The sequence below is a fragment of the Acanthaster planci genome, linkage group LG01 (genome assembly GCF_054643075.1).
Source record: "Acanthaster planci isolate LZ-2023a linkage group LG01, COTS_SCS, whole genome shotgun sequence".
Lineage (NCBI taxonomy): Eukaryota > Metazoa > Echinodermata > Asteroidea > Valvatida > Acanthasteridae > Acanthaster > Acanthaster planci.
The window spans coordinates 11,531,225-11,539,652 of record NC_141777.1 but is presented as its reverse complement, the minus strand read 5'-3'; the positions used below and the strand labels follow the sequence as shown (position 1 = coordinate 11,539,652).

General features: G+C 39.2%; 1 long non-coding RNA gene across 1 annotated transcript; it reads left to right on the top strand.

The window, feature by feature from the left end:
- The first annotated feature begins 385 nt into the window (after positions 1–385).
- On the top strand, positions 386–7,927 carry LOC147800348 (uncharacterized). Its single transcript, XR_015426228.1, has 5 exons — positions 386–460; positions 1,232–1,303; positions 3,854–3,925; positions 5,579–5,640; positions 6,365–7,927. It is a non-coding gene; the product is annotated as an uncharacterized LOC147800348 (long non-coding RNA).
- The last annotated feature ends 501 nt before the right edge of the window (positions 7,928–8,428 follow it).

Below are 8,428 nucleotides of genomic sequence, written 5' to 3'. Positions count from 1 at the left end.
CCAAGGACCCCTGATTACATCATCCAAACATTTCTCCCAACTTCCTACTGTAACACATTACTCTTTGAAGAAAAAGAGATGTTCAACAAATATTAAACATCATGCTCAGTCACATAACATAAGTGCCACGAAATTTGATATCGCGTCTTGAATCAAATTGACCTTTTATACCTGAGTGCTAAGAATGGATGTTTGCCTGGGCGCAAACGCTGTTCTCTGACTGCTATCTTCTTAACTTTTAATAATCATGCTATAAATACAGGTTTTTTTTTAAAGGCTTCATTATCCTGTAAAGGATTCTAAAAGTAATTACCTTCCCTCGAATTTTAAATACCGTCATGACCTTTTCAGTGTGTTTCAATTAAGTTATTGGTTTCGCTTTTTGAAGGACCATTGCTACTGTTAGCATCGACTCCATTGAATCAAATGACTCTACGGGACTCTCCAGTCTTCTAAGCCTGTAAGTGTCGTGTGGCTCCAGGTTTTTCTCATATTGAGCAACATCCCAATGTGTAACGTAACCGTCGCAAACGCACTATTTTAATAAGCATCGTCTTTCGTCATAAAACTGGGCTGAGCTGCTTTTATTAGAAGGAAAGATTTTTCATGATTGAAAAAGAAAGAAATTGAAAATAAAGCAATCTGTTTGGACTATCTATTTGGATTTCATTAATTGCAAGATTTTGCGAGATTTCTCCTTAAGCAATCCAAAGGAGGTAATAATCTTATAAAGTTCAGCGAAGACCACAGCTCAATGGATTCCAGGATTACGTAATGATGACATCAGTGACCATGAAACACGCTGTTCAAAGAACCATGTTATTACCCTGCGTCGAAAAAGACACCAGCACAAGAATTTGCTTATCGCCGTTTTGACTAAGATACGCCCCTCCGACAATCTTTAAGAATTCCGTACATCAAGTTTTTGTCTGAGATTTTGCCCGTCCCACGTATATTGTGTGTATCATTTGATTGGACAATTACCTTTATTTTGAAAGCTACTTGATTCTGTTTCAGTTAGTGATATGATTAAGCATCGTTCGGAAGGATTGCCGTACAATTTTCTCTCCTGTTAGTATTAAAGGAGAACAAAAAATTGTTGGCCTAGTTAAAACCATCGAACTAAGGCATTCGATTAGGGGCGGGTGTCAAGTTAACCTATTCAGGACGTCTTGTTTCCTCAGCACACGCAATGTGAGTTATGCTACAGTTCTTCCATCATTTTTTTTAGGTTCAAGACGAATGCTCACAACATCTCCATTGATTCAAATTTCCTCAGTGGACTCTCCTCTCTGGAGGAACTGTAAGTGTTCAGTAATTTATGATCCTTGTTGTTACAGAGAACAATGACAGCTGATTTGAAATAAATTATTTGATTAAACGGCTTTTTGAACATATATTATGAAAGAAACTATATAGGGGGAACTGACTAAATGATAATAAAGATGAACAAAGAAAATGACTTGAGCGGGATTTGAACCTGCGGCCTCTGGAATACCGTACCAGTGCTCTACCAACTGAGCTGTGTTGGTGGCTCTTCCCATTTGTCAATATCTCTGTTCGGGGGCTGCTAGTCTGAAGCCATTAAACCTGAAACTCTATGTAGCCAGGGATCATACTCCAGTAACACGATACAACCTGGGAAGTGGTGAACAGGGATCACTCAAAGAGGATACGGCTTGTTGAACATATATTATGAACTTATATAGGGAAACTGATTAGGTGCTTATAAATGATTGTAAAGCACCCCCTCTCTTTCAACAAATTATTTGAATGAACCCTATTCTCCCTATACCGGATTAAAGGTGGCGTCAGCAATATAAGCTTAAGTGGAAGTAACATTTTGTTGGTTATAAACAACTGTTATTTTTTGGCATTGTACCGTAAATTTGGACATCATTTGCAAGATTTTCGGGTCCCCTTCCTTGGTTGGTTATATTTATTAGGCCTACAATCTGAAATCGTTCGTCGAAAAAGCAGATTTCAATGGTATTTCAACCATAATAGATAATTGATAGATAGCGCAGATATGTATCATAATGAATTCATTAATAAAAAAGCGGAAAGTCACTCCTACGAAGCTCTGCCAAGTAGTCCAATTTCTTTTATTTTCTTCACTGTCAGTAAAAGGTTGACGCTGCAGTTCGATATTGTATCTATGTATTGATCAATCCCTAAATTGTTTAATATGCAAATATATAAGGAGAAAAATTACGTCAGCTCCCTTCTCCACTTAGAACAGCTTAGCCACGGGTGGTACTCCGCCCACTCCGCCCTTTGATTTTTGATTGAATGGCAACTCTTCCTTTACCATCAGTACTGATGATGAATTCTTCAATTTTACCCCCCTGTCAATATGACTTTGCCAAGCCAGTGGACGATTCCTTTGTTGAATGCACTGTCATAAATCAAGCCAGATGTGAAATTGGCAAAAGGTAATTGTTGGCAATATAGAAATAAAGCTGTTTAAAGCCTTTAGGGATTCCTTTTGAAATAAGCTTGCCTCTTCGTTGGCTGGATGCTTTCGGACAAGTGACGTGTGGTCAATAAAAAGAAAAATATTTTGCTTGGGATTCGTGATAAATCGAGAAAATATCTTGTGTGATATAGATATTGTTTAACTTAAGTAGCTTAAGTAGGGTGCTAATTCTGCAAAAGGAGATCGATTACAGGAAATCTCTTTACAAATATACTGAACACAGAACAATGGGCTGAGAACTAAACGTAATTAGAAAACAGATCACCAAAAAGTAGTGCAACCACATTATTCTGACTTGCAACAAAACACCGTGTTTGATTTCAATGTGACTGAGTTCAATTTGACTTTTGCATGATGTTCCCGTTTATTAGGGCCTGACCCAAGTAATCGACCCGCGGACTTGGTTTATTGTTCAAGAATCCCACGGGGGCAGAGCTTAATAAACATGATCGATTAGTTAATCGATGCAAAGGAAACTGAATGCCATAATAAACAATTCAGCAAAGATTGTGCATAATGCTTCATAGATAAGAAAGGTGTGTGTCGCTGGCGCGATAGGGTACGTTTCACAGGAAGCATTGTAATTTCTGAAAGGGGATCCTCAGGATCTTAACTACTTCGTTCTCATGAAGTAAAAGGTAACACAACCACCACTGCGGACAAACACGTGATTTTTCCTTTTTTTTTTGTTAATGGGGCATATGCCTCTAATGAAAAACGAGGTGCCTCCACCCCTACACTAGTCACACCTGTAGAGTGCATGGGTGGCCGTTGCTTAAATGGAAGTTGGAGTTGATGCTGAAATTTTAATCTGTGCACTAGTTTGATCCATTTGGGTTAGCCCACCCCCAAACGTCTCCGGTTTCGGGTCAGGAGCTGTTTCCAAGCATGGTGTGGCGACGCGCCTTCTTTTACCCTCATGTACGCGCGATGTCCATCGCAACTGCTTGCGCACGTAACGCCGGCCGCTAAAATAGACTGACCCCCACACTTTTTACTGTGTAAAAGCTTTTCAGCTTGTACATGTACACAGGACATAAGAGCATCTTGTTTGTCTGGTTTCCAGATGTAAATGAATTATACAGAAACGACGTCATCTGAAAAAAGAGAGCCACCACTAAATGTTTGAGGAATGAGAGAGATTCCCTTACTTTACATATTACTCAAGGGTTCCCAATGAAAACTTGTTAAAGTTACGCAGTAGCCGGATTCCAGTCGATTTAGCAAGTTTGATAGCTTCGGAGATCGTTTCATACCAAGTAACGTCAACGTTCACCGAACGGTTAACAATAAATGTTTACTGGCAAATTGACCGGCGGCTTATTTCTTTCCAAATTTAAATACCAGAATTCCTTTTTTCCTTTCATTTGGCAGGTCCCTGAGAGGCGTCAGCATCGGTAGCATTGAGGCAAATGCTTTCAGTAGGCTCTGCAATCTCCAAACGCTGTAGGTTTTTTTGTACTGTCTAATTCGTGTTGTCATATCTAGAACACTGCAAGCTGAATATCCATAACAAGCTATGCACATTAACACGAATTTCCATTGACTTCGCTCTGATCCCGACGCTCCCTTGGTTAGCAATTTTGTTGTCACGGAAAACAAAACTCACCGCAGTTTTGATGTTTACGGAGGGTAGATATGTATTAAATAGTCATCTTGTCCTAATTCCGAAAGGGTTTCTAACAGATGGGGTGGAATTCATTTGATCCATTCAACAGCGAGTATCTAAGGAGTCGGTTCATTTTTGGCGAATGATGATGTTTTAGAAGCCTGAAAAACACGAACAGATTGATTCTGATTCAAGGTGCAGTTTAAGGCCTATATAATTACACTTTGGATGTGAATGATCCTTTTGCATACCTTCCCTGCATGTCAGCCCATCTGACTGATTGCAGTGTCAGCGTAGTTAGGTTAAAACGTGGGACAACCAGGGGGGGTGGGGAGCCTTTGTAGCAGTAGTGACGTCGATGGGGCGATATTTAGTGAAACGTCTGTTCAAATTGGGTTATAGGAAGAACAAATGGAATGTATTCCTCTCTCTAAGATGCCCGATATTAGGTTGAGTGAACCATCATTTCATCAGCCACATTACAAGAAGGAATCAACTGAAGGACAATATGGAAGTTACAATTCCGTATAGATCACAACCGTGCGCTCACTGTGGCCTGACCGACAACCACCCGCAGAGTAAAAACGCCCAGCCTACGGCAAGACTTTCAACAAACCCTTAAAATAAAACCGCTTTTCCGCTTGCCAAGCTGATCGACCACGCAAACAAAGCAACCAGGCACCCCCCCCAAATCTACGAAAACAAAAAGACGAGCATGAAAACAAGTAAATGTTGTCTGGCGACGAGATTTCAATAGTCGCCGTAATACAGCTAAAACAAACGCAAAAAGCATCCATGTTGGCGGCGCAGTCATTTGTTGACCACGATGATGTACGCATTGACCATAGACCTGAAGGAGAAAATACAATGGACTGCCAACTCCAGCGGGCGCACGTCGATCTTGCGTCAACCGGAAGTGCCGAAATTACCGGCACAGACAACTTCCGTTTTACTGTCGTTCGTATACATGATCGTGCTGCGTCGATAAGGTGTGGATATTTCCTCCTCAAAATGGCATAAAGTTTCAGGTAATGATTGTGTAGTAGCTGACAGCAGCGCCCAAAGACAAAAATAGGCGGGTTGAGTTTCTATTGTATACCGAAGAGGCCAGATCCAGCCCAAAAACAGCGAAAAGACGAAAATGGAGGCAACACCATGTAGGCCTAGTTAAGAATCGTCAAGATCTAAAGATAACATTGTTTTATTGTAGGCATGATAGGTGAGTTCATAAAATGTGACTATCGGAACATTATGGTTTTAATACCAAAGTCTTTTTCTTCTTCAGCTTAGTTGAAATATCATCAGCTTATCACAATTATGCTTATCATGTAGAAGTACTGCCAAAGAGTGGGGTGATAATTTTAACATTATAAAAACTATAAAAAAAAAAATTAATAAGAAAAAATGAGTTGGTTTGCTTGTGGTTTGGTCCAGTATTCTTTTTCACTTCACAGTAATTCTCCTTATATTTCATTGTGTGGTATGTGCAGGTGCCAACTTAGCCTACCCACTGAATTTCTGCCCGCATCATAAGTTAATCACTCTGGTCCTGGTAAGTTCATTGAAATGGTTGTTTGAGTTGGTCGTTGACTTGAGTTTTCCTGTGTTAAATATTTGAAATTTGATTTCTTAAATTGCAATTTTGACAAGTTTCATTTTTTTCTATTTCAAGCATTTTCTTGCGTCTGGCTCCATGTATGGATGTTTAATCCACATTGCAATGCAATGCATGCTTTTCTGTTGATGTTCACATGTATTAAAACCCCTCATGTTAACCCCTCTGTAAATGTTTGTTGAGTAGTAACCAGAATTTTATGCATGCTATAACCATTCAAAAGCAAAAAGTCAGATTTTAACTCTTGTTCAAAAGTAATTCTCGGCCAGATGCCAGATCTTAGGTTCATGTCATCAAATTGGGCCTATCCAACCAAGCAGATCTGAACCCCTTTAGTTTTTATTTATTTTTAAAGGTAGTTATGAAACCATTTTTGCATAGTTTAATATTTTTCTGTAAATTATGAATAAAATGTTACTGTTAATGAACGTCTTGTGAATGACCAATGTACGTTCCTTCACACTAATTGGAATATGGTCTTTTGGTGATCCTTGGATTGTAACAGTTCAGAATGTTGTCACACCTTCAAAACTGGCATTTGAAATGAAAAATAACAATGCAAGAGCAATACATTCTTGAATGTGATAAAAAAACGTTGGGTTTGAACCCCATTCAAGCGGGCTTTTATTCACTCCGACTTTGTTGAATCCCACTCCTTTAGGTTATGCCAGCATCAATTACACCATCCCCTAACTCGGTGGCTCACATGGACATGAACGATGTACGAAGGGGCGCCACAATGTTGAGGACACAACAGGTACTGACAGCAGACTGCAAGGAGTACACTGATTGATCTTTTCAGCACTTGCAACACCCATAAGGAGCATAAAACTTTAGCTGGCCACATGCTTTAATCGTATATGCAGGATATTGTGTGCTTGATCCCAGCTAGCTGGCACACTGTGGATTTTTTCCTCAGGGAAGCAATATTTATTGATAATAAAGTTATGTTGCAGGAAAGAAATCACAAGCTTACTTTATATTGAAATTTCCTCATTCGTTTCATCTTACCTCCTTGAAAACTGAAGTAGTTGATTTTAAAGAATGACGATTTTAGGAGGCGTTCTTTAATCACTAATATTAATGCCAGAGTCCACAGGTCAAGTATCATGGTGACTAGTGCACATTACACATTTCAAATGTGTCACATAATGTTGTACACGAGTACCTGCATAATCTTTAAGAACTCTGCTCTATTCCATATCTTTGGGGATACCACTGCCCTCAGTTACGCCACCTACATAAAAGCCTGTCGTGAATATGGACAAAATCAACTAATAAAGAAAGGCGTCTTACAGGATGTTTTAAGGAAACCTCAGTTTTATTTGACAAAATTGATAGAGACAACTTTGAAACTATTATATAATAAATGAGGTGCTTGAAAAAATATAATGTTTGTATGTGTATATTGTAAATCTGTTTATTTTACATTTTGTAATTCAGAATTTTGGCGGATTTGGTCGTTTACAAACCAATTTGAGTAATGTTTGGAAGTTTTGCTTGCTTCTCTGACCAAGGGAAGCCAGAAACCCGTCATTAATATTCTGCCCGAAAATTTACCAAGCCGATGCATGTTGTCACTTTTTTTGCCTCAAAACAATTCTGACTGTATAAAATCAGCTTATAAAGATCCTATTAGTTTTACATACAGTTATGAAGTATGGCATGTACATGTACGAAGTCATTGGGGAAATTATGCTATGGGCCTTCATGTTTCCCACTCATTTTTCCCAATATAACACGATGTCCCTTAAATTTAAATCTTGTAGAAAAACACAAATTTGCTCATAGCCCTAGCATTGAAAATATTTTTTAAACACTTGAATATGAACGGGGAAACATTTACTATTTTTTCCCCTTGAAAAATACGACAACCCCACCAGATGAGTATTTATAACTCTAAAAATTGCTTTACGAGTCAGAAAAATAGGTTTTGCTGGGTCAAGCCAACCAGACCTGGAAGTGTCGGTGGGGATGAGAGTACTCGATCATGTTTGCCGATTGTCACGATCGTGCATGAGAAAAGAATACATACACAACTTTCCCTGTCTAAACGGGCTCACTAATTGTTATTAATGCTCACGCTAGTATACTGATAAATATAACAATGTCATAACACACTTGTATACTGTCTATCTCGTCCATTTTGCGATTGTTTTTCCACGAAAAAGAAAAGTTCCGAGGCAAAATTACGAGCGCAGCGCCTGTCGCCATTGTTAATCGCACGTGAACAACGCTACAAAGGTCAACCGGAAGTTTCCTGTTTCGACAACTCCAGAGCTTCCGGCTGACGGAACATGTTTACGCGCAATGCTCGGTGCGCCCGCTGGAGTTGGCAGTCCATAGTATTTTCTCCTTCAGGTCTATGCATTGACCCAGAGCGTAGAGCAGACGTTAATATCATAGACGAACACCATCACAAGACACCACAGCACAGACCGAGTAATCCACAAAGACTACAGGCCAGTCAAATCAAGCTACACACCTTTCAGAACGACTTTACCTGTGGAAGGAAATTCCAGACGATAATCAGTAAAAATATATGTGGAACTACAGCAAAGTTTGTTGTCAGCAACAGCAGAATCAACTCGGCCCCACGTTCAATTCAGTTCAATTCAGTATATAACTTTATTATCCCATTAAAGGGAATTACTTTGGCCTTTTTGCACACGTAAAACAAATGTAAATTACAAATACAAACTTTAAGTGTCAATAGTTGATAGCT